The 26415-nt window shown below is 42.3% G+C and overlaps 1 protein-coding gene across 16 annotated transcripts in view; it reads left to right on the top strand.

Moving 5' to 3' along the window:
• Positions 1-26415, top strand: part of PTPRD (protein tyrosine phosphatase receptor type D) — a 4803934-nt gene that overhangs the window by 2897825 nt on the left and 1879694 nt on the right. For all 16 annotated transcript variants that reach the window (XM_069625937.1, XM_069625939.1, XM_069625938.1 and 13 more), the window contains one exon: positions 25228-25255. The gene's annotated coding sequence lies outside the window, so the exon portion shown is untranslated. The remainder of the gene's footprint in view (positions 1-25227; positions 25256-26415) is intronic.

The following is a 26415-nucleotide window of genomic DNA, read 5'->3' as shown; positions in this document are numbered from 1 at the left end:
CTTAAAGGATCACAGGAATAGTCCGGCAGCCTTCTAGGTGGAGCTTGTTGGCTTCTCTCTTAAAGGATCACCAGAATAGTCCAGCAGCCTACTGGGTGGAGCATCTTGGCTTCTCCCTTAAAGGATCACCGGAATAGTCTGGCAGCCTTCTGGGTGAAGCATCTTGGCTTCTCCCTTAAAGGATCACTGGAATAGTCCAGCAGCCTTTTGGGTGGAGCATCCTGGATTCTCTCTTATAAAGGATCACCGGAATAGTCTGGCAGCCTTCTGAGTGGAGCATCTTGGCTTCTCCCTTATTAAGGATCACCGGAAAAGTCTGACAGCCTTCTGGGTGGAGCATCTTGGCTTCTCCCTTTAAGGATCACCAGAATAATCCAGCAGCCTTCTGGGTGGGGCATCTTGGCTTCTCCCTTATAAAGGATCACCGGAATAGTCTGGCGGCCTTCTGAGTGGAGCATCTTGGCATGGGTAGCAAACACCTACAACGTTGTGGTTAGTATGCAAAGCCTTTAAAAACCCTTCCACCTGAAATGTGAAGGTAGAATAAGCCAGCCATTTGTGCCATGCCACCCATACCACAGTCCCAACCTTTAACCATCACTGAAAGTAAACCTCCAACTGAAAGCCACGTGAGCATTAGCCTATGTTAGAGTTTAGGGAACTGTTTTTTTGTGCACCAGGTTTTCCTGCACCCTCATGATAAGAGTAAAGGGTCAACTACAGGGCAATTAAACCAATGAATGTCCTTCCATTTGCCACAGATCGCATAATGTGCGTCATATCTTTTTATACAGGTACCTCTTATACCTACAAAAAACTCCACTCTTCTTTATATGAATGAAATACATTATTTAAATCCCACACAGAATTATTCTCACTCTGATTTCCTTTTACGTCTTCCATCACTGTCCGACACTCTGGCACATTATTGGCATTATGCCATCCTATATTCGCAGTAAATCTGCCGCGCGCTAGTTTCCTTCTGTATATTTTAACCTCCTGGACGCAGGGTGGCTTCTGAGAACCCGTGAGGTTTATGTCTTGCTGACTCGCGCCATTTGTCTTGCATAACATTCGCTGCTAGAACCCGTGGATCTTATGTCTTGCTAACTCGTGCCATTTGTCTTGTATAATCTTCACGGCTAAGACCCCCGTTTACCAAGGACAGACACGGCCCAGTCAGAAGTGAGACGTGATAATCCCCTGTCTGAGTTTACAGGCCGAAGCAGTGCTTGGCTATTCGCGCTCCAAAGGCTTAGCCTCGTGTTTCCCCACTGCCAGGGCAAAACTGGAAACTTCAAAATGTGCTCTATGCAGGCAAAATGAAAGCCACACGACCCCTTCTTTCTAAACATGCATTTTGCATATAAAGGGGAGGGGAGCTGAATCCTAGAGAGCGCACTGAATGAATGGCCTAATTCACAGAAGCATTTTATAATGGCAAAACCCCATTGGAAAACGATCTCTGAAAAAGATGTCTTCTTTTTTGACACATGGCAGCATTCTTCTGACACACACTTGTAAAAAAATAAATTTAAAAAAAAAAAAACTGACCACCGCTCAAAGCTTAATAAATACGAAAACGAACATACGGGATTCTTAGACTTGCGGATTGCAAAAAAACAAAAACAACAAAAAAATTAATGTGTACACCACAACATTAACTTGGAGCCAGCTGAACAATCAGTGAGGGAGAGAGCGCGCGACGAGTATCCAGGGGTCATGTTCCAATCTGTGGAGTGGTACAGAAGGTGTCTAAATCAGGGCCTCAAATGGTGCATGTCTTGTTTGCTGCTTCTGGAGCTTCTCTTTCTATGTGATAGAAGTGTAAGGGCCCACAGTGGAAATAATGTTTTCAACATGCATTCCTGCTGCCCATTCAAATACCACATAGTTTACCACCTGGAATCCATTTTAAAAGATGCCTGCAAAGTGTACATTTGCAGGCGGCATTGACATTTGTTTTACAAAACTTACCGTCAATGCATGGGATAGAGGCAATTGTACATGTTTTTACTCTTTACTTTTGCACTCCATTTTGCAAATGTCGACAATTTATTTTAACGTGTCTAACAGCATGCAAGTGTCCCTCCATGTATTTTGCACTTATCATACAAGGGGGGTCATTACGAGGTTGGAGGTAGCCATGGTGCTATTAGCGCCATTGTGGAATCAGAAAATACAATATTAAGGCTTTTACACCATGCAAAGAGAAATACACCAACATGGGCTTGTAAAGATTCCCAGAATCTTTATTGCAATACTGAACAGTTTACAAAACAAAGTGCACAAATAGCTATTTGGCCGTCAGTACATCACAGAGACCAACAGAAGGTTCAATGTGAGCAGTGAACAGGAATTGCTAGCTGGACATCAGCGTATTTATACAATTTCTTCATAACAATGTCCTGCCTCCTACAAGTTAATCATATACTGGGCTAGGGTTGTGCCAGGTTCATTCCTAATTTACATATCTGCAGTTTACTTTTTAATACATTTACTAACAAGCACTATTATTCTCTGGGTTTAATTTTACACTCTTTACACATTGCTTTAATGCAGGTCAAACAGATGTTTCGCATGACATGTTTTATCAGTGTTATTGTTCTTATATACTTGTAGGTTAACATCGCCGATTCAAGTTATCCCCTGATCCCGAGGTGAACAAAGGACAAGGTCTACATGACCCTAACATGTAGCCTGCAGGCAGGTTGGACATGAACTCTCCTACAAAGGTTGAAGAGGTTAAGTTAGAACAAGAGAACACAGGTCGGCCATTTTAGGCCACGGGGTGACTTCGCATGAATAACTAAAATGGCAGCTTTGACCTAAAATGGAGGCTCGATTAACTTAAGGTTATGACCTTGCAACGCGGATCTTCTCGCAGAGCGACTGGGCATAGGCCAACATATACAATGAGGACAAAACAATACTATATCAGTTTTAACACCATGGTTACCCCCATACCGCATGCCGGGTCCAAGTTACCTGAATGGGGAAATACCAGGCTATTCCGACCTTGGAGGGCCCGGTAATTCCTCATTCAAGGAACCCATCCCCATTCCCATTCGAGCCCCCATAGGGCTTAATGGGAATGGGGACCATGCTAACAACGGGCCCGTTAATAATGGGCCCGTTGTTAGCATGCTGGTCCCTTAGCGGGTCCCGCTAAGGGCACCTGGTAAAATCCACGCACCCTTAGTGGGACCCGCTAAAGGACCTCGTAAGGCGGAGTTAAGGGGTTGACGGCTCCGGCACCCTTACCGGCGCCGTTAACCCCTTTACGCCAATCTTGGAATGACGCCCAATGTCTTTGTGTGACTATGTGACACACAAAGGGACTACATGATTCCCTGCTTTTAAGCCCAATAAGTGTGCCAGTCTACATAACATACATGACTTTACACTCTTTTTCAAGCAGAAGCAAGAGATTTATTTCTGTTGGAAATGTATTGTCCAATCCTTGTAAGTTAAACCACATACTCCGCACTACCCGAGAGTCAGGCGACTGAGCAGTGGGTCAAGTTCTCCAAACCATCTAAAGAAATTGTAGGGGAGACTCGAGCATTTCTTCCCTGCGATTTGGTTGTCATTCGTAAATCCTCAGTGTAACTGTGCATGTTTACATCAATTTGAGTTAACCCTGTTAGTATTAAAGTGATCAACAAAGAGACACCAGTGCCTGATTATGATGTTCTTCTAACAATAGGCTTTGTGTTCATAAATATGCCTGGAGCTTTCAGCTAGTTCAGCACATCTTTGCAAACATTCAGTTCTGATGTCCACTCCAAGATGGCCACCTGGCTTTCGTAGGAGGGAGGGACATCCTCTCTCCCAGTCGATCAGAACATGGCAACGTAGCAGTCTCTTAACACATCTTGATCCCTGCCACATGATATTGCAGTGCGGTGCCCGGGGCTATTCTCTTTCTTTTAATATGTTATTTTAGTTTTAATCTCACTTTGCTTTGATCATGTTCCTTATGGGTGTTAAACTCCTCACAGGTGCATGGTGCTAGTTTTTAATTTAAAAACAGCTTATAATTTCTTAGAATTTTCCCTTGGAATCTGGAGGTTGCCTAGACTCCCTGGTTATTTCGTACAGAGGCACAAGTACATGAACTTGGACCACTCTAAAATGGTCGCCTGACTATATGTGGAATCCTTTCTATTGGCCAACCAGATGAAATGCACCTTGCTTTGGGGAAAATACGGTGGCAGCAGATCATGATCCCTGCCAAACATATCTGCATATTGTCTGGATCTATTTTTAACGTTTTATTTTTAATTTAATTTCACTTTGATCATTTTCCTTGCACGAGTTTACCTCATTGGGGGTGTTTGGCCCCACTCTTTTCATTTCCTTTATTTAGCAGCATATTTGAATGTGCTTGTCAAGTCCTTTCTACCGCGGGGTATGTCTGGGCTCCCTAGCTCGTGTAAACAGAGGCACAGATACTTGAACCTTCACCAGTCTAACGGGAGCGTCAGACGTCAGTGGCTGGATTACCTCCCTCTCGGCCAGTCAAGTGACTGCACATTACTTTTGCTGCCTATGGTTTCATGGTTGTGGCGAGGGCACACTAGAAGCCAGCCTGTATGTGCTTGACTGGGCATACTCCAGAGTCCTGGTTCACAGCTGATTCAATGCTATAACGATGACAAATGGCCTGGCCTGCAAACAACCTCCATCTCCATGTACTTCTCATAAAATCACCCTAGAGGTACATGTGTTAGATATTCCACAGAAATGCACATTTAGAAGTACTTCAGGTAATTTAAAACTTAAGTCAGAATACAATGGCTATCTTTTAAATTCTTGATAAGTAGTCAAACACAATAAGCAACCGTTTGGTCTAAACACAATCCTAAAACTTGTTTTAGTATGTTTAACAGAAGCATACTTACAGATATTAATCTTATGAATCAAAACATTATTTAACTGATACATTTACAAAGCTTTCACAGCTAACTCCTAAGATAAAATTGACAGCGGCCTGGCTATTGTGGCAAAGGATTACCTGAGCCTAACACTCATCAAAGCTGCTAATATTGTAGGTCAAGGAATTAAAATGGCTAATTGTACATGTTTGACTACCTAGACCTTAGATATAGTACTCGACTATCGACCATCAATAAACGACCCCACATTTAAAGACAGTTTTTGTGATTTCATCTCTTCTATTATTCCTACCTGCTCCCACCTTTGATTTCAAGGTAGCTTCAATGATTGGTTGTACGGCACTTTAAATACCACATCCATGCACTTCCTAGACAGCTAGACAGCTTATATTCTCACAACCTAAACCAGCTGGTACTAGAGCTAACTCACTCACTTGGCAATCTATTAGATGGAATTTTCTCACTGGACCAAGTAACAAAAGGGTGGAAACCCCAACCCCTTCATTGGTCTGACCACTATGATATTTATGTTGTATTTTATTGTGAAAGAAGCGAGAACACCCCTACTACAAACTGTTACCCCATCACCTATCTCACAAATGCCCCAACATCATGCTGGAGGCAGTCTGAAAAAGTTTCACCTCCCTTTGTAGTGGACAAGTTTACTTATGTCTCTAATGCCACTGACCTTCTGGTCTACTGTAAACAGAAAATGACAACAATTTCGTTGACACTCTAGGACCTTGTAAAGATGTATCATAGAGAAAATAGAGGACCACACATCATCCTTGGTACACATCCCTTCTTGAACAATCCAAACTTGAATTTAAATGATCATTGCCGATTCTCAGGCCACACCACCATGATTGGGTGTAAGCTAACTGTTCAGACATATAAACAATGATCAGATAAAGAAAATGTTTCTTATGCAAAGTGCCTCGAACATGCCCTACAATGTTTTCAAATATTGTATGTGCCTAATGCTAATGGACTCAGGCTTGTCCACAGCAACACAACAGCCACCCTTTTCAGTGATAAGGTGGATGTTATCCATTCTGAGCTGATAACGCTATATCTTAAAGAGGAGTCAATTGTAATACATTGTATGTGGAACAGAACTGACATTTGGCATACATTTTGAATATTGCTGAACTTGCCAGTGTGAGGGACAGATTTGACATCAACTATGCTTGTTGCAGGACATATATTGAAAGTTAGAAGAATGACAGTCATCTGAAATTTAGCATGGTAAAAGAGAAGTGTTGATATGTGCACCTCAGTCACACACTGGGTGCATAAGTAATGGCAGATGGACCTTGTCACTCCACCTACTCAACCACTAGTGGTTAGAATCTGAGGCATTAATTTGGACAAAGACTCTACTATGATACCTCAAATCAATAAAGTCAGTCAAACATCCTTTTGTAAACTCAAGATCATAATAGAAATATGGCCATCTTTTTTGTTCCCTCACAAGGAGACCTTCATGAAGGCCTTATTGATGCCACATATGGTTAACAGAGCTCTACTTTCTTGGTGCTATCCAGCTATGACCTTAATAAATTGCAACATATGCACAATGCTGCAGAAAGGTTGCCGCTCAAATGGCCACATGGGGATCTTATTTCCCTAGCTGTGCATCAATTTCACTGGTTTACGGTGGTGCAACATATTGAATTCAAAGCTGTGTCTATTATTAAATTAAGGACCCAAGATTTGTTTCAACAAAATTCCACAAATACTCCTCCAATCGGTCCTTGAGATCAGGAAGTAACTGCTTGTTGATTGTACCTTGCTACATTCATGAAAAATGTGGGGGCAGGGCGTTTGTGATTCAAGAAACAAAGCTTTAGAAGAGCACCTCTGAATATCTTTGCAACACTTGGGACCATCTAGTGTTTAGATGCCAAATAAAAAATCTTGGAGGGTGAGGAGAGCACTGCATTCTCCTTTTTCCACCGCCATAGACCTCCTTCAGAACCCGTCCAGGTCTGTGTTACCTCCCTTCCCCTTCGTCAGATCTTCCCCTGTCTGTAAACGTACCACTAGGATGACCCCGTCCCATGATGAACGTCATCCTCACAGCATTTCCATTCACCCACTGTTCTGCACACTTGAGTGCTTCCATTGGCTTTCCTGCATGAGGGCATTTAGCACCCAGGTGGGAATCTCATTACGCAAGAGAATACCAACGGTTTAAAAAACTTTCTGAATGAAGAATTTGTCAAGACATTTTGCAGGCTTAACAGAAACAATCATTACTAATAGGACAATTTTGGCACAATAAAAAAGCATTCTCAAACGAATCATGCAGGAGTACATTTCCGGAAAACCATATTTTAGGTAGTGTTTGAAATGGACCACTTGCGTTCGATTTTGAGCCGCAAAACGAGCTTAAAACAAGTCTGTTCTGTTGAGCAAGAAAGCTTGGTAAATTATTGACAGAAATGCATTACATGGAATATTTTCTTGTACTTCTTCGTGGTGAAGACCACGGAATCTGGCTGGATTGCACTGTTTGGTACATTAAAGTGGCCAGCCATACCAACAGCAAATGCTACATCAGCATGAGAACTGTGCATCCTACTTCAGTCACAGAAATGACCAGCTCCTGCCTAAAGCCCTTAACTCATCAGAAACCTCTCCTGTAGGAACCTTTAAGCCAATTGAAAGACTACAGACTTCCTTAGTCACCTCTTGCAAAGAGCTGTTCTTTACATATATTGTCCACATCCCAGCATCCTAGTGTGAGGGTATCTTCATTCAAGGCCCAACATCCAACATATGTAATTGAGGTCCCCACCGGGCACACCATTCACTTTGAACTGTTTGCTATGAAATACTTCCATAACAGGACTTCTTAAATGCATATTCTTTAATAGTTTTCTGTCATTATAGATTTCAATATGATTATATAATGAACCTGTATTCTAAGGTTTTAATCTCAGTTTTCTATTGATGATTACCCTTTATGTATTCCAGTTGGGGTATTATTTCTTATTTTGAATAACTATGTTTTTTTTTTTAAAAAAAAAACGTATTGAAATCTTGTTTATTGGAGATCCCCTTGCCAGTACTCTAACCTACCATGAACTGGTTGCATTGGGTATGCTGTCTTTGCATCTCCCGTGACCTCGTGTGGGGGTAAGGGTGAAGCTCCGTTAAAGCTTCCATGAAGGAGGAGCATGCATATATTTCAAAGCACTCTATCTTGGCACCTCTCAACAGAACCTCAACAAAATGCAAGTGATGCAAAATAATGCAATTAGAGCAGCCTTGAACATACCAAGGAATCAACATATCTCAGAAACCAGACATTTACAAAACTGGCTCAACATTAAGCAAAGGATTACACCCAAATATCTGTCCCTGACCCTCAAGTGCCTATCCAACCAGGCACCCATTTACTTGTCCAATACCATCTCACGCCACACCGCAATACGACCCTCAAGAACTGCTCAAATGAACCGCGTTAACATCCCACAGTTCAAACTTCAGCAAGCTGGTGGGGTTAGCTTCCCTGTCCTCACTGCCAAGAATTGGAATGCCCTCACTCCTTCTGTAAGAGAAGAGCCATCCTACGCTCTGCCCAGGAATCAAGTCAAAGCTTGGCTCTATAAACAAGACACAAACTAGGCCACTTAACCTGTAGGGTATTTTGTGGATATTTGGGGCTTTGCGGTATTTTCTTACCGCCAAAATACCTTTAGCAATAATCACTCTCTGTATTCATATTGGGTCACACATAACAATAATACATTGCATTATTTCAGAATTCAGACCTATTTAGATGATGTGTGCGGTAATTTGCGTGGTTGGTTGGTTTATTTGTGGCCTCAATATCCAACATCCCTTGTTTTTTATCTAGATTGTTCTTGATCACTAGAGAGACCACAGGCCTACATTTTAGGGATACCACATTTTCAGTGTTAGTGTTGTGTGCCACCATGGGCTATTGTGGTATTTTTGTGGTAATTTCCACTACCTTATATACGGTAGGGAACTATGTCCAGAGAGTCTCTCTTCCCGTTGGCTCATGTACCTCCAACAGGCTATGCTACAAACAGTCACTCACAACTGTCCATACTGAATAGAATCATGCACACATCTGCCTTAAAATGACAATTGCACTGTTTAAAAATCTACCCACGTTTAAACCTTTTCCCATGCAAAATGAAAGAGACAAATAATACACACTAGCTACCTGTTTTCAAATATTTTTGTATTATAGAAATTTAATTTAAACACAGTTTAACTTTTTTTACAGAAATAAATAAAATGGTACAACATTATTTGTGATAAAATGAACAGAGAGCTGCGAGAATATATTCAATTGGTAACATTAAATATGCTGATAAGGGACTGGGACTCCCTCGAATACACTGACTGAACAGTTTCGCACACTTTCGCACAGCTCCCACACGCTTCTGTAATTACCTTATCTGTTCAGCATGAGTTTTCTCTGGCTATTCTCTTTCTGAATTTGGCTCCCATGAAGATTAACCCCAGTGAGAACAAGCGTCTGCCGTTCTCAAACCGGGGTTATTGCCTGGAACTCTCAGCTTTTGCAGCCAGGAAACAGGTCCTTCTCCCAGCTCTGCAAGATCTCGATTGATCTCCCCCTCTCCTCAAGCTTCCCCAGCAAAACTCTAATCACAGCCTCTAGCATGATACTTGCTATGACGCTGCTCCAATCAGAATCAATCATGTCATCTCCTCCCTCACTACACAATGGCTCATTTCTACAGTAAAAATTGTAACAAACTGATTTCCTGTGCCTTCGAGCTCTTTGCTTCCTGTAGTTATGTGGACAGGGCAGCAGAGAAAAAAAATGAATATGCGTTTAAAAGTTCACTTTCAGAGTAGGCCTAATTCTGCAGTGGAGACACATTTTTATTAGTGGGTTATGTTAAATGAAGTTTTATTAGTCAGGTTAGTTAATAATAAGGTTAGTTATTAATTTTCAAATGTGTCTCTTGCAACATAGGCATTTCAGGTGAAAGATAGTGTGCATTTTGAATGTGCACATGTGTGCTTTTAACTGTAAAAATAGATTTGCATCTTATATGTAAAAATCGTTTTTGACTGAATAGCCTGTCTTTACTTATATGTCCATGTTACTCTGGCAACACATATAGCAATGCACCACACCAATGTGGTGGTGCTGCATCAAAAAAAAAAAAGAAATGCTACCTGTGCAGTAGTGCTGTACTCTGTGCTGTAACACGCCGAATATCCTTACATACCTCAACTGGACTTGTTCAGAATAAGGGATACTTTTCCTGAAGTGCAGATACATCATTTGTATCCTTCATTCTATTTGTTGTACAGTAGCAACCCTATGTGGTAATCTCTGATTTGTAAATATATAGTTTCTACTTTGCCACTATTAAATGTACATATGTAATTTATATCAGCATCTGTTATGTTGTATTCTGTGTTGTCTCTTGTGTAACTTGTAAGAATAGTGCCCAGATGCCCAAGGGCTCGGAGCGTTTTACAAACAAAAAACTAAACTAAACTAAAATAAAGAAAGACTTGAGGTTTTACTCCATGTTGGTGCTGTTTCAAATTCCATGCTTTGATGTTGCCTTATGTGGACTAAATGGAAATAGCATGCTAAGATGACTGCCACTGAGTACAAGAAGTAACAGGAAACCCTGTAGCACATTTCTTTCACATACAAGAGAATCATCATGGTTATTTCATTGGTTGCAGAAAAAAACAAACTATCAAGTGCTGAAGAGTATTCATTAAAGGCAACCCAGAGATAGCCACCTTATGTTCACAGAAATTCATCTGAAACCAGCGACTTGTTGGTTCAACGACGCACATTGGAATAATTGGTATCATTTCACAAAAATAGCCACATTGAGGATGGCGTGCTGGGAAGACCACAGAGGAGTTGTGCCATGTCTGCTATATGTGTCACACATAACATTATTCCTATCATCTTGTGTTCACAGCCTTAAGGGCGGTTAACGTTAAATTAAGCACCAGTATGTTCTAAAAACACAACCCTGCTCATTGTACTCTTGAGCAATCTGATAAAATGCAAGACTGAAAAACACACAGTTTCAAAGGAACCTGTATTATTTAACTTTAATTTCACAAATGGAGTATATGTACATTTCTCTAAAAATCCATTGTTGCAATGCCAATTCAGTATTTCCTAACTAAATATCTCTCTTCTGACTGCTTTAATGTTAAAAAGGAATGCTTTGTCATTGAGACTGTCTTCTCCTTACTAGGCCAACATCCGATTCTCTACACGACCAAGTCCATGAGATGGGCAAACGATATGCATTGTCCAGAGAGTACAAAGCCTTTGCGAAGAAGCAGAACACTGTACAACAATAGGCTAATAGGCATATTGATACAGGTGCAGAAGTGACAGCAGTGCTGTGATACATACATATAGTTACATACATTCATGCTACAGAGCAGTAATCAGGAGTGAGGTGGAGTCAGCCAGCATTTGGGATCAGGGATATCTATTCTTCATGAAGATGGTGCTCCTTGAGGAGGAGGGTCTTGAGCTAATTTCTCAATTGCAGAAAATATAGAAAATAAAATGTAAAAGTGTACAATGTGATAAAATAACTTAAAAAACAAGTGTTAAACACCTGTGATCTTGGTTAGGAACAGCAAAGTTTACAATATGAGAAAGACACTCATATAAAACAAATGCGTACATTGAATAAAATCAGATTTGTCAGGCTATGTACGCATGCTTTAAGCCAGGGATTTCATTTGGGGGTCACCAGGGGTCGCAAAGTCTCCCTTGCTACCCCTAAGCAATGTTCTTTTTTTAAATGTAGGCTCCTGGGCTGTGGCCAGCACTATGTGGCTCTTTGCTTCTGGAGTGGCTGATATTTGTGTTTGGGCATCTTAAAAAAAACAAGGGTTTCCCCAAGTGTAGCACTTTGAGCAGTGACCCTAAACAAGAAAGAAGAGGAATAACAAATAATAGTTCTTTCTGGAATTCTATACAATAATTTCTACACTCATTAAAGGTTTATTTCAGGCACACTTCAGGGGGTGAGTCACTGATTTAGTCTGTTCTTAAACACCTCAAATTCACAATGCAGCAAAAAATGTCCAAAAAGCATTTAGAGGGGAAATAGCATCCATTTCGGACTATGCATTTTGCTTTTTCGGAAGTTATCATATCATATCAGTTTTTGTTTTCTTTCAGCCGTTGTCTCTGTTACAATCATCACAAGACATTCTATCTCGGTGTCCTCAGTCACTTGACAAAATCGTTGTGCCTAAAAGCGTGTGTACAGTGTAGAAATGTTTTACCATAGCACATAAGTGGCTCTTGATTTCATTGTGCCAAGAGTAATGCTTGGTTGTAATGTGCCTGTCTTTCCTACCTCTATGGCATGCTGTTCAGGATGTTTGTTTGCATGGTTGAGGTAACGAGTGCCCAGAGCTGCTTTCCCTGCACTACTCTAAATTATTTAATACACAGTATGGACCCTCCCAATGATATGTATTTTGCCATCCGCTGAAGCCGGAAAAGTAGATCCATGCAGCCTTGACATGTGGCCAACTTTGCACCAGACTAGCACATGAACTGGTCTGCTGTTAAATCTCAGTTACCAGTTTAATGGTATCCCCTACAGAGTGTAATTTGCTTTCTATTGCTCATATTACTATAGCAGGTAAGATAGCTGTAGCTGGTAAAATAGCTCAGTGGCTTGAGTGCTTGCTACTGTGATATGTGTGTGATTTGCAGGTTCTAATCCCAGCAAAGCCAACTCAGCCCTTTATCCTTCTGAGGTTGATAAATGATTACCAACACAGGTTGGGTGATATTGTATGTATATTTATTCTATATAAAGTGCTTAAGCGTAAGTGCTATATAATAACACAGCATTATCATTTGGCCGTGGACGTCTGCTTGCATCCACAGTAATTTGGTAATATGGGCCTATACGCACTGATATTTACGATACATGTGGTGATCCATTCTTGTATGAAATGTATATCAGTTTACAGTGATTTTGTAACCACATTTTTCGTAGTGTACTTAGGAACAATGCTATGTGATGCCACTTCCTGTTTTGTCAAGGGGTTAAAGGCTGTGTTCCATTGCTTCTGGTAATGTCACTTTGGGGTGGGGGTCAAATGACATCACTTCCTGTGATGTCATCAACAGTAAAGGGTTGTGTGATGTCACTTCCGCTACCCCTGACATTTTGGTGATATCACGTCTCTCCTTTAAATATGTTTTTTTTAGATATGTTAACACATTTCAACCTTATGCATTTCATTTTATGCATTTCCTTTCCCAACTGTCAGACAAATAATGCACGTTTTACTTTTTGTAATGAGATTTCATCACACGTTAAGTAATTATATTGCACATGTTATTTTCTACAAACTATGCATTCTTGGTATGTCAAGTTGCCTTAGATCATTCAGTCTTTACTTGCCCTTCATGTTTCAGAATGTGTATTTTGTTGTATAAATGTGTTTGCCAGCTGGGCTACATACGACCATTTAAAAAGGTGTCGCTGCAGTTTTGTACTTCACTTCCTGCTTGCTAGCAGGACGTTTCCATTTGCTTTTGTGACTTCTGAAAGTGATTCTCTCATGAGGACGGTTAGGGCAGTCCTTATGTCATGAAGGCATTCTTTCATTGCTCTTGGCTAAAAGGTGCAATCGGCTAAGGCTCCTGTAAGTCATATAAACAACACAACATTTAGCATTGGTTCTTTTGACTTGCTATTTTTAATGCTGAACTCATATGCTTATATCTCCACTGTTTAAGTGGTGTGCCATTATTCCATCCCTTTGTATATGACTGAAATGCGATTTGAGGAAGGATGAACAATGCTCTGTACCTTAGTTGTGCTTGAATTATTTTGCTGTCAGTTTCATGGAAAGAGTCCCAGATGTCCGTGACTTCATACAATAATGTTTGGATTGAGTTGCCTTTTTGTTTGACATATGTGCCTTTTTGTGATAAGAACTTTAAAGATTATCACTTATAATAATATGAACATTATTCTGCCCTGTCCTTTTGTCCTAGCACCAGGTGTACTGTGGCCTTTGAGATTGCACTTGACACATGAAAAGCAAACGTATTGGCTTTGCCAATGCTTTCTTTGCAGTGTGCTCCTTTGCTTTTGCTTTCCAGCTAACACTGTTGTAAATCAATCCTGTTTATATACCTACATACATATACAGCTACTATCTGTGAGTATAGTTGCTTTGGGTGCTCCCAATGTCTCTCTTATGGCATTAAGGCACAGTATGGTGTGGTGTCTCCACAGCTTGTACAAAACGGGCCCCACAATTTCCTATTCCTCTGATTTGTCAAGGACATGGCTCCCACGTGTCTTCACAACCCTCCATCCCACAACACCTGTCAATACAATGCTCTCTGTCTTTGTGTGCTGATTCCCTCATCTTCCACACCATTCCATTTGGGCTTGGACAGCCTACAATATTATTCAAGAGATCTTCCAATAAGAAGTGTGTTTTTTTTTTATTTTGTTTTTTTTTCTAGAAGGCCAATGTGTAATGGGAAAAGCAGCCTGCATCTTGAACTGACTGATGGGTTGCTGACTCGCCCCCAGCCCTGTTGACACAGAAGAGACAGCCCACCTGATGGAAAGTCTTGCCATTTCCAAAAACCCTGCTCTCTTGTCAATTTCACCAACACAGTGTAGCTCCTTGGCAATATCCCATATAAAAAGAGTTCTCACACCTATCTCATTATAATGGCCTGCAGAGGATCTGGAGAGATTTCCCCACATAGAGTTCATAAGAAGCCTAATAGGTGTGGGTATGTCACTCTGCTTAGGGGAGGAAGGATAGCTCAGGGGCAATGCATTTTTCTTCGAAGCAAGACAACGCAGCCCAACATAGATTTGAATCCCGACCCTGTGCTTAGAAACCAGTTGCTGGTATTAAGGGCGTTATCAATTAACAATTATATTTATAATATTGCTGACTAATTTAGCCCTACTGGTCTCCACTACATGTTTTGCATTCAAGTTTCTTCAATTCCATTTCCCATAGGAAGAAAGCATGCTCACCTCTCACTCATCCTCACCACTCCTTTTCTCTAACAAGCACACATATGCATCTTATCCTTATATTAAACAGGAATGCTTTCAAGCAGTGTTTAATTACATTCACGTTTGCAATCTGCATTACATACCTGCCTCACTGAGCTATTACATTCCATTAAAATGAGAAGGCAAAGTATTTGGTTAGAAAGGAATTGTTCAGCATGAGCCAAATATCTATTTTCCAGCTTAAATCCATCCAAATGATTACTCGTAGCCAACGTTAGGTACCGCCCTAGTTTGAAGTTCCACCAGATTATGGCAGGGGTAACACAACACATCATTAATGGATGATATGTATACTTTAGATCCCAGAAGTCAGTCTGGTGGGAACGAGCGGGGGAGGGGAGCTTCCGGAGCATTGGCATGCTCATGGTTGTGGGTGTTGGGGTTCTTGAGAAGGACAACCTCTGAGTGATACGGTCAATTTCTGTCTCCAATTCTCTGGTGTTGTGTCTAAAAATCAGGTTTACAGCGACACTGAAAATATGTGATAGCACAGTGTTTAGAGCAGATGTTACAGTAACTTTGTAAGTATCTCCAAAAATACACTTTAGAGCAGATTCCACACTAATTTAGGCCTCAAGCCAGTTCATCTCGACTACCGGCACCCTACAAAGCTCAACAATTCAGGATCTGTATATCCATTGTCAGAATTTCGCTCCAGGTCGATATCAGTCTTTGAAACATTTAGAATTAAAAAAAAAGAAAACTGTTTACCATAATATCACACGAGGAGACGCTGGCATACAATATGATACCACTCTCAGTGCTGGCCGGAGGCAATCAAGCTCACCTAATCCAGCTTCATCGAGGATTCCCCGGGTGTGTGGCCTATCCACGTGCCTATGAGTGTGAACGAAGGGCAGACAAACAGCTGCCTGCCCGAAAGGCTTCAGCATCACAAAGTGGATGGCGTGGGCAATTCAGCCCCATTCCACATGTAAGAAGCCCCTCCACGTGAGCACTTCCGGTGTTACATTTATCCTGAACACATTCACTAGAATGGAGGGATGATCTTAGATCTGGTTAGTTTGAATGCACAATAAATTCTGTCTGTGTGAGAAAAAAAAAATATACATATCAAAATACAGATAAATACTGGTTGCCTTACCTTTATGCGGCCAGGACTTGTACATTTTCCTGACCAAATAAAAAAATAAAAATCGGATATGAAAAAAAATAAAAAATATATGCACACAATATCTACTGCATCCTGTGAAAAATAACTAGAGAACTGTATCTAACAACCCTGGATCCCCTAGGATTGAGAGGTTCACCAAGATACACTTGGGTTCCCCGCTGAATTAGGGTACACTAGGTGAGTGCTTAACCATGAGACCTACAGCGTCACGGGGTGTGATGGCCACAGAACACCTGCGTGTTTCCTAGGAATTTGACACCACACACTCATGCTCACGCCATGTCCATGTGTGGAATGGTCAGTGCAGAAAGGTGCTGGTGTTTCGGCTCCCGTTGAGTGGCGTGCAGACATCTAGAGATGGAAAGACAGCCGGAATAACAGAAACGTGTATGGGGCGTTTCTCTGAGATAAATAGATGGCAGAACCAGAGGCGTTGCTGTGGGGGGAGGCATAAGGGGCTATAGCCCTGGGTCTTTTGGTTGTAGCCCCTGATAGAATCTCAGGGTCTACAACCAGAAGGCTAGCTAGCAGTGGCGTTGCTAGGGGGTGGCTGGGGGGAACAGTGACCCCCCTCTGAAATCATGTGCCCCCCCCCGCCGCCGCCTAAGGCGAGCAGTGACCATGTTCTCTGTTGGTGGTGTTATTTGTGACACTCACTGAGGCAAATGTCTGCATATCACAAGGCAATACTCCCTTTGTCTCAATGCTAGTAGTGATCAAGCAGCTTGCAGCCCCTCCCATCAGAATGTAGCCATGAAACTGCTAACGATGGGCCATTAGTCACTGAATGGTTTTGTGCCTGCATTCTGATGGGAAGGGAAGTGCAGTGGGGTGTGGGTAGTTGGTGTGCACAAAGGCCTATCTGCAGGAGTGCTTGTGACATCACACATTACCATTCATAGGTGCCTCCCCTACTTTTGTTGGTGCCCCCGCTACTCTTATCTTTGACCCCCTCCGTGCCCTTCCTAAATTTGGTTCCTGGCGACGCCACTGCTAGCTAGCCCCGAGTCCCAACAATCTCGGCATTAGTGTAGCCTGGATCTTTTCCAGACCTAGCAACACCCCTGTGCAGAACAGGAGCGAGATGCTTTGGTGAAATGGCCATTTCGGTCGATTAAAAAAAAGGCGATATGTACAAAAGCCGCTCTCGGGTATATTAGTTGTTGATACATTTGAGAAAGGACGCCCTGTGACTAGGCAGTTCTTATCACACACAGTGTAAACGCAGCCTTCTGTTGGCTCTCGAGGCTCCGAACGCGGTGCTGCTGGGAGTTCAAGGATTGGCTCGCTGGAGCAATGGCCTCCATGCGCGTGGGCAGATAAAATAATGATGTTTGCAGATCAGCCGATATTGCGGGAATGACTTCGGCTTTGGAGGCTGGAACAAGTTATCAAGCCGCCAGCTTCTTGCCTGGTGCACTGCTCGCCAATCCAGTGCACTTTTAGAAAATAATATTTTGGAACCATTCAAGAGTGCAGACCGGGGAAATAAATTGAAATGAGATGCTATCAGCGGCACCGTTTGGAAACCAATCCGTTGGGAAAACAGTACTTTATAAATAGTTTAAACAATTTAGTTGGGTGGAGGCTTTTTCTAAGACGCAACCTGTATCACTAAGAGGTCTTCATCCCAAATATCAACCATGCTGATCATCCATAGTTTTAAGAAATCTCTAGTTCACGCTGTAGCATGTCAGTGTGTAACAAGTGCACAGAACTCATGTATGCATTTATTTATTTATTTATTTACTTAGGTGTGATATAAAACATACTTGCCATCACGCACCATTCCATTTGTATTAGTCCAGTACATTATTTTCTCAACATTCGGGGATCGGTAGCGCTGCACTCAGGGCCGGCCTTAAGGGCAGCAGCGCCCTGGCCGAATTCGCACTCCCCACCCTCACTCCCCGTTAACAGGGAGTTAACAGGGGGCGGGTCGCAAGGGGGGCGGGGCCAGGATGGGCCACTTTTTTTTTTTTAACCTCCTCGCTCAGGCGAGGACGTAATGATATGAATAGGGCGCATCAGCACCCCATTGTCATTGAATGAGCCTGCCGCCGCGGGTGCATTCAATGACAATAAGGCGCCTGCCACGACTTCTGTCACACGCCAGCTCGGGGGAGCCTTTGAAAAACTCCCCAGAGCTGGCATGGTGGGGGGCTAATTGAGCCTTTTGTCATTAAAGGTGCCCCTGGCGGAGGGGCGCACCCAATATGACAATATGGTGCTGACAACAGCACCCCATTGTCATTAAATGCGCCCGCCTGCCACGCCTTCTCCCACTACGCCAGCTCGGAGGAGCACTTGAAAGACTCCCCCGAGCTGGCGTGGCGGGGTTAATGGCAACCTGTGGGGCGTGGCACCCCGGCTGGTCACCCGGCTCACCCACCCCTAAGGCCGACTATGGCTGCAATGCCCCATTATAAATGCAGCACTGTAAATTCCAGAATGCAAGCAAAAGAAAAACAGGGCTGGTCTACCATCTCTCAAATAGAATGCGACACGCCGGCAGGTATGTTTGTAAAGCACCACACACAATGGAGCAGCTGCTTTTGATCTGCGCCATCAAATAAGAGTTGGTATTTACCAATGTTCTGATATGACAGGTTATTCATAACGCACTTATGTCAGGTGTATTGACCCACGTTTGAGTCATTAAGCTGCAACATTTGGTACTGTGGGCTTAGAAAATCCAAGATGGCCAAAAAGCCCATATGTGCGCCAGAATCGAGGAGAACCGCGCAGTTTGTGCGCACACCAAAATGGTCGCCTAACCTTCCACCCACCAGTGCGAGCGTGATGGGCCAGGGGTGCCAGGAGTGGAATGTGTGCCAAAGGAAAAACAGCAGTGCCTGTTAGCTTAAAAAGCCCTTTGAAATCACCTTGGTTTCTCTGAATGCCAGCTAAAAATACCTATGTCAAACATTGCAGGATATTCAAAAATCTCACTGAACACCAGCAGACATTTGGCAGAATGAAGTTTTGTGTGCATACAAAATATGGAAAGAAAAAGAGCCCAAAACAATGTTCATAACAAAACTGGCTGAGCTGTGGAGATCAGCAGCTTAAGTTAAACTGAACTGAAAACCACTAAAATCGAAATGTTTAAATTAAATGAGGGAACTACTTTTGAGTGTCACATAGTTTGTAACTGTTGAAATGTCATAGTTTTGAACTTAGAATCAGCACTCTAGCTGCATGTGTAAAAATTGTCAGTTTGATTTGAATGTAGAAAACTAGGAACAAAAAGTGACATTTAGCTGAAACCTGGCTTAATGAAACTGGATTCTGCCTGACAACTACCCCCGAAAGGAGTTGAAACTGGATCAACAGCTGTGTTCCCAGGCCTGGCTGATTTCTGCTGCCCCCACAAAAAGGAGGTGACACCTCTCTGATTGAATTACCTGGGGACTGCAGGAAACTGAACAATGGACTCAGGCAAATGTTATATTGGGGGGGCGTAAAGTGGCTTCCTCTTGGGAGAAGTGGGAGGAGAAGTGCCTGTGAGAGCCAGCTGAGCTTGGGGGAAGTGGATAAACCAGTTCTTCCACCATGTGATGTGGGAAGCCACACCCCTTTTTGACCAGGGCATAAGTTAAAAAGATAGATAACTCATAGTGCGGACTGGTCAAAATTATATAAGTAATATAATTATTCTTGTGATTTTTCTGTGCACATTTTAAGAGGCGTTAGGACCCTCTGGTGTATTCTGGGGGGTTGCTAGCGGAAAATAGGGTCTCACTCCAAATGTCTGCATGTTAAAAATCTGACACTTCATCAATTAATGTCCATACTCCTTGCGCACATGTGTGTAATTTTTGGTAAATGTCCGATATTAGTAAACCAGTCAGAAAGCGCAAAATGTTGTCATTTTTGAATGCAAGCCCCCAGGAAGATCAGAGGCGGACAAGCATGGACCATAAGGAATATATAATGTGTACATGTAATTTCAACAAATTGTGTATCTGGGAAATATGTATTTGAATCAAATATAGATTTGTGGGCAAATTGACCAGGGGAGGATCCTCTGACCCATAAACAGACCTCATCATGATGACAATCCATTTCCTTCCCCCAATCTTGGGAGAGGGGAGAATTGGTCCAATGATAAGTAGAGAAGGGCAGGCACACTTATGCCACGCACACACCCACTTCCAAAACACATAAAAAGAGACTGCTGGGACAGGTAGAGAGATTCAAATCCATTTTCTGCGGGACGCTCTGCCGGGAGACTCCAGACTTCACATCCATCAATCTCCAAAGACCAGAACTTTACTTCTGAACTTAAAGCAAGGGCCTAAACCCACAAACTGAGGACTCTTCTCAGCAGCCCTCATCATCTTTAAAATCATCTGTAAACTATTCCACAGCCGGGTGAGCTGTTTGAATTCTGTGGCAAGAACTTTTGCTGGAACCGCAGACCAGACCCAGACCACTGTGAGCAGAACCAGAGATCCGGATCGCTGTGAGCAGAACCGGTGCCTGATTGACCCGCCGAGCAGAGAGAACCGCCGCTGGACGTGTTGACCAGATCCGTGACGAGGCCCATTCATTTCAAAATTAGGAGTGAGTATCTGCCAGAACTGTGCAGAACCCAATCTCTTAGTTAAAATAATCTAATCCAAACTATTTTAACCTAATTAGAACAGCCTCCTAGAAATTGTGTCATCTGTCATTTTTAAAGCTGCACAACTGTCACCTTTCAATTCTGCAGCTGCAAGCTGTCACCTGTCATTTTCAGTTTACTTTAAATCCGAAAAACTACCTTTATTAAATTGTCCGTATCTCTTGAAACTTTCATTTTAAAGCTGTGATTCTAGGCTTTCCAACGAACCTAAAACCGACTTCCTACTCCCTATGCTTTTTCCGCAATCGCAATTTACGCACTCGCGAAATTTACCACAATTTGCGATTTGGCTCCATTTCTCCACTTGTGAAAATAGCAGCTCCATTCTTTCCTTTGTTAAAATCCGTTTGCAACCTGGTAATAACTCATAGAGCATTACTAAAGTGAGCCTGAACTAATACCAACAAGCATCTCTCACTCACCCTGAATCTCTAGAGGGAATTAAAATCAGTTAGCACATTTTCCCATCCGGTGCCATCACATTTAAACACATTTTGGGCCTGTGTTTCAAACTTCTACTTGTTTCCTCTAAGCCTGCTGGGGGGGAACTGAATTTCGCATTGTATTTGATTGCATTCCTGAGAACTGTGTGCTCCTCTTTCCATCTCCTTCCATTTCTTACATTGCATAGGGGCGGGGGGGTGAATTGCCAGAGAAACAGTGATTAACTTGTTGTTGGTTGAAATCATATCAAGTTTATTTGCTGTACTGCATTTTATGCCACCTTGCATTTCCTTGAAACCATAAAGCATTTTCAGCTACCTCACCCTCTATACTACTCCTAAGTAATCAAGTGTACCACTGTAACATTACCCATTGTGGATTCACATCATATGTCTCAGTGTACTATCAGATATTAATTTATTATAAAAGTGTGATATATATATATATATATATATATATATATAAATATATATATATATATATATATATATATATAGTTTAATTTTTCAAATAAACCTTTTAATTTGCAAAACAAACCTACTTCTTGGCTCAGTGGGGTCTGGGGGATTCTAAGAGAGGGGTGTTATATAAGGGTTGTCATCCAGAGTACATGAACTGGACCTAAAAATATATCAATAAGGGTTTCCCTCAGCATCCCAGACTAGGCATTGATTTAGCTGTAGTGTTGAAGTGAAGCCGCTTAACACTTAACACCCAAGGTTTTCTATGCACAGACCAGGGGATCGATGCTGCGGTGCTCCGTGTTGTCTTGTTTCCAAGACTAGCACAGCTTTCTCCCGTTCCACACTTCTGAAAACAATGAATATTAGTAGTTGCTATCTTGCTCTCTCAATCTCCCACCACTCTCCTTCTTGTCCTCTTCACTCTTCCTCGTCTTCTTCCCTCACTGTTCTTGTCAGTACTTGCACACTTCGCTGGAATATTCCATCAATGGACATCAGAAACACTCATTCCGAAATTCCGAAATTCATTCAAATCTTAGCTTAAAGACTACCTACTATCCTCTGACCTCTCTTTTGTGAGCTGAACCTTTTCCACTGCTCTGTCCTTTGCCCCCTGAATGTTCCTAGTCCGTTCTCAATGTCTTCCTCCTCGCCACTACACTTCTCCTTTCTATCCCTCCTGTGCTCCTATCCCCTCTCGCGGTACCTACACATTTACTCGTCCAGTTTACTCTCCTTTTTATCATCTGTCACTAATGTCAAGGCCCTGGTTACTGTCCTACCTCTATGCCACTTTTAACCGTCATCACTCTCCTTTCTCCTGCCCCATATTTAAGGATCTCTGTCCCCCGGACCATCATAATCATGTTTTATTTTGTAAAACGCTTTGTGAAGAATGTTCTATTCAGCCTGATCAATAAAAAAAAAGAAAGAAAGAAAATTGAACAGACTTCCATCTTTTGAATGTCTTCGATTATTGCACTGTCCTCCCTACCTTATAACTGAGAAATCACTTTGCATGTGAGCGAGCAAGGAAGTCAGCTAGCCAAAGTAGCTAGTAACTACGCTATATCGCTATATTTAATAATTTTGTAAAAGTGAACAGTGATATATAAATGAATGTTCCCAAAAATTCTGATTTAATAGTCGTCACCAACTTTGTTCAGTCCTATAGTATCAGAAATGAAAAACATTAAACATGCTCCGTTGATAATTCTACACACCCAGGTTTTTGGATAAAAAGTAAAAATTGCATGAAGGGGTGAGGTAACGTGCAAAAAAGGGAACTAAACTGCGGATCTAGGTTAACACACATTAGGGGTTATTTTCAAGGAGGAGTGTAGGAAAGATGGGTAAAAGCCTTGCGTATCAAACCACATGTTCCTTGATTTGCATGGTGGAAAGACGGGGCGGATCATAACATATGTTTACGCCACTCCCCTCCTCTGCACCGTGCAAATACTACAGCACGTGCACCAGCATGGATGTTCATGCTGGTGCAAAGGCTGTGGATTCCTATGGAGTCTGCCGACTTCAGGTGGAATCCAGAGGAATCCATTGTAAATGCTGCCTGCCATGCGTACACAGGGCCCCATTCATGGGATATTTGCAGTGTTCAAAGGGACTTTGACTGCCAACACAAACCTGATTCATGGAAATGTGCAAAGTGTATTTTTGCAGTGCAAAGTCAGTGCAAGTGGTCATTTTTGCAGTACAACATGAATTTGCCCTGAACAACAGTTCCATGAATCACAGTGTGTGTCATCAGCCGTGCAAAGAATTCCAGGAATCTGGCCCAGAGAGTAGGAATCATTTGCTCTAAGATTCGAACAAGGGAAAGATCTGCTGGGTCGGTGCAGATCAAGGCGCTGCTCTTTCTGAATCAATGATGTTCTTTGATTTGTGCCAGCCCTGCTACCTCATAACAGCTGGCCCTTTCTCTGGGCATTCAACTTCACAGGGGCGGATCTCCACATGCAATCAGTTTGCCCATACATATGTGTGTCTGTAAATTTGACGATTTGCACAATGAGGGTGTGTTCTGCATTTATGTCTTTCGTGCCCACACAGAAATTGTGACAATATTTGTTTTTAATCGTTCAAGCACTGGTTTTCAGGCAGAGCACATTAGAAGCCCTGGGGTCTAGACATAGATTCCAATGCTATCTGTTAAGCAGGGCTCAAGTCGAGGGTACACGCAGGAACAGAGTCCCCCCACTTTATTCAGAGGGTGGACTCAGTCCCCCCCAGCTAAAAGAGAAACATTGGATGTCCTCTTTGAATTTATGAATTAAAGCCGACCTCGGGATCAAGTTGTCAGGTTTGTAGGCAGGACACTTCACCACTGCACTATATAACTTGATCAAAAATAACAAACAACTAAAGGTGAAATCTCCCATTTCGGTGCTGCAAGTCCCAGCGAAAACATTTATATTGGTTTTTGGAGTTTATAACATGCACACATTTTCATGTTTTCAAAAACACGGTTAGAAGGAAATATCCTGTCTTGGTTTTGTGTGTGTTTTGATTTTATGAAAGGCAAATGGCATTCATCCTGCTCATTCTGGGTGGTTATGCAAAGCCAATTTAATGAAATACGCATATTTCACCTTGATATGCTAATTCCTGGCAAAGTCACACCCCATTCCGTTTGTTGATGAGTCCCCCCACTTTTAGGACTTGAACACTGCTGTTAAGCTTCGCGTGCCAGATTTCGAATGATCTGATATTAAGTTTGAGTTTGGTTTTGCCGCATCTACATATGTCACAGTTCTGCAAGTGGAGGATCGGCTGTTTTTTTTTTTTAGGCTGACTGACCAGAGGCTGGCTTTGGTTCCAGTAGCATCACTACTCAGTGTAGCACTGAACTCTGAAATTAGCCTTTAACTTCAGTGCCAAGGACGAGTATGCTCGTCCTTTTTGCATAGACATGCATAATAGCCTGGCAGTTATTATACGAGACAGACGCGCGCAGTAGAAATGAGATCACCGCCAGCAGGCGAAACAGTAACTGGAATCAGACGGAAGTCCTTCCCATGTGGGCAATGTCATTACACAAGCCTTGTCTCCTGGAGTAGGCCGCTGCAGAAGGCCTTCAACAGGTTCTTGGCCAGCGCAATCCAATCATTTCTGCAGCTGTTTTGAAGGTTTTTGGCAATTTCACGTCAGTGATTTTAAACAATTCTCATGTCAAGTGCATTTTAGCGATTGTCGAAGCATGGGTTTTGTAGGAACAATGCAATTTAGGAAAAGGGAACGACTATTGAATGATGGGACGTATGATGATATTGATAAGGACATTACATTGAGTCTTGCAAACTGAAAAATGAGTATGCAAATCATACAGGAATGCTATTTCAGAGCGTATTAGTTTATGAAAAGACAACATTGAACTTTTACATCTTAATTCGGTGAATAGTTTTAATTATTAATTATTTAAGATGCTGATTGAAATATAATGTTTGCATATGTCTGAATAAGCAAAGAATGCTTGTACTGCATCATTGCATATAGAGGATCGCCTCATAAAACTCCTCTCTTTCTCTCTTGCACACAGGATACCGTCTGCAGAAGATCACACAGAGGTAAGCAGTCTCATCCCTTCTTTTGAGAGAATCCTGAAGTTGACCGATGTAAAGTGCATTCCCTGAAAAGCCGCAACTAAGACACTTTCTTGCAACAGCGCCACAATACCCCTGAGCTGCTAGTGCTCTTTACAAATCTAAAAAATAAATACAATAAAATAAGATCTTTAGAATAAACAAAACACTAAAAGCCAATGACTGTCCAGGCCCTAAAACTCATGACTGCCCTATCCTTTGCCATGTTAGCATTAATTCAGATGTAAAAGTCAGACATCTTGTATTTGTACATGCTCGTCCACTGCTGCAGATAGAATCCTTGTGAGGATATCCTCCTACCTGCAGCACGTACAGCATTGCGAATACGCATATTGCACGTCACCCAGACGGCCTAGCTGTCTTTGAGGCTGTAGGCTCCTCAGAAGGTTTACATACAGTCTTGATTGAATTCTGTGGGCAGGGACCTCATAAGGCTTTTTTTTTACCTGGAGGCACATCTAGTGTAGCTTTGGCTTGCACTCAATGAGCATAATTGGACCATTATCCAGTCTAGGATGCAGTATTGCATATAGAAAAGTGCAGGGCTTTATTTTGACCATCTTCCGCTTTAATGTCGATGTGCCAGAACTGGCCAAGAACAGATGATAACAATCGAGGGACTTCAACCCACGCAACACTGCCCTCCAAGTCCAGGACTGCTGGTCGCAGATGAGGAGCCTCATGTCACAGACTATGATTGAGCTTCAAAGACTGATGAACAAGACACATCTGCACTCTCTAGCAAATTGCTGCAAAAAAACACAGTCGGACCTCTGGTGTTCGGCAGAGGGCCCCAACAAAAGAAGGACAATCAAGCTAAACGGCCCAATAGACCCAGCAAACGTTTGACTAGTCTCTCATAATAGATTTCACTGGAGACTTTCTATCAGCATTATGGGTCCTCCATGATAGTAATCCAGCAATGATCTCTGACGTGCTCATGCCCAAGGTAAGCTTTCTTCCAGTAGGAAGAACGCCTGTCGTGGAAGGGAAGAAGAAGGCGCTAAGGAGAGACGTGTATACTGTTGTTCGTGGGATGCTTGAATTCTAGGAAACCACGACTGACAGGAAGCTGATGAAGACGCCCTAATTCACTCCTTTCCTGCAACGAAAGCCAATGCACT

The sequence above is a fragment of the Ambystoma mexicanum genome, chromosome 6p (genome assembly GCF_040938575.1).
Source record: "Ambystoma mexicanum isolate Mex_15411 chromosome 6p, UKY_AmexF1_1, whole genome shotgun sequence".
In the NCBI taxonomy this organism is placed as follows: domain Eukaryota; kingdom Metazoa; phylum Chordata; class Amphibia; order Caudata; family Ambystomatidae; genus Ambystoma; species Ambystoma mexicanum.
This window is presented reverse-complemented; position numbering and strand designations above follow the sequence as displayed.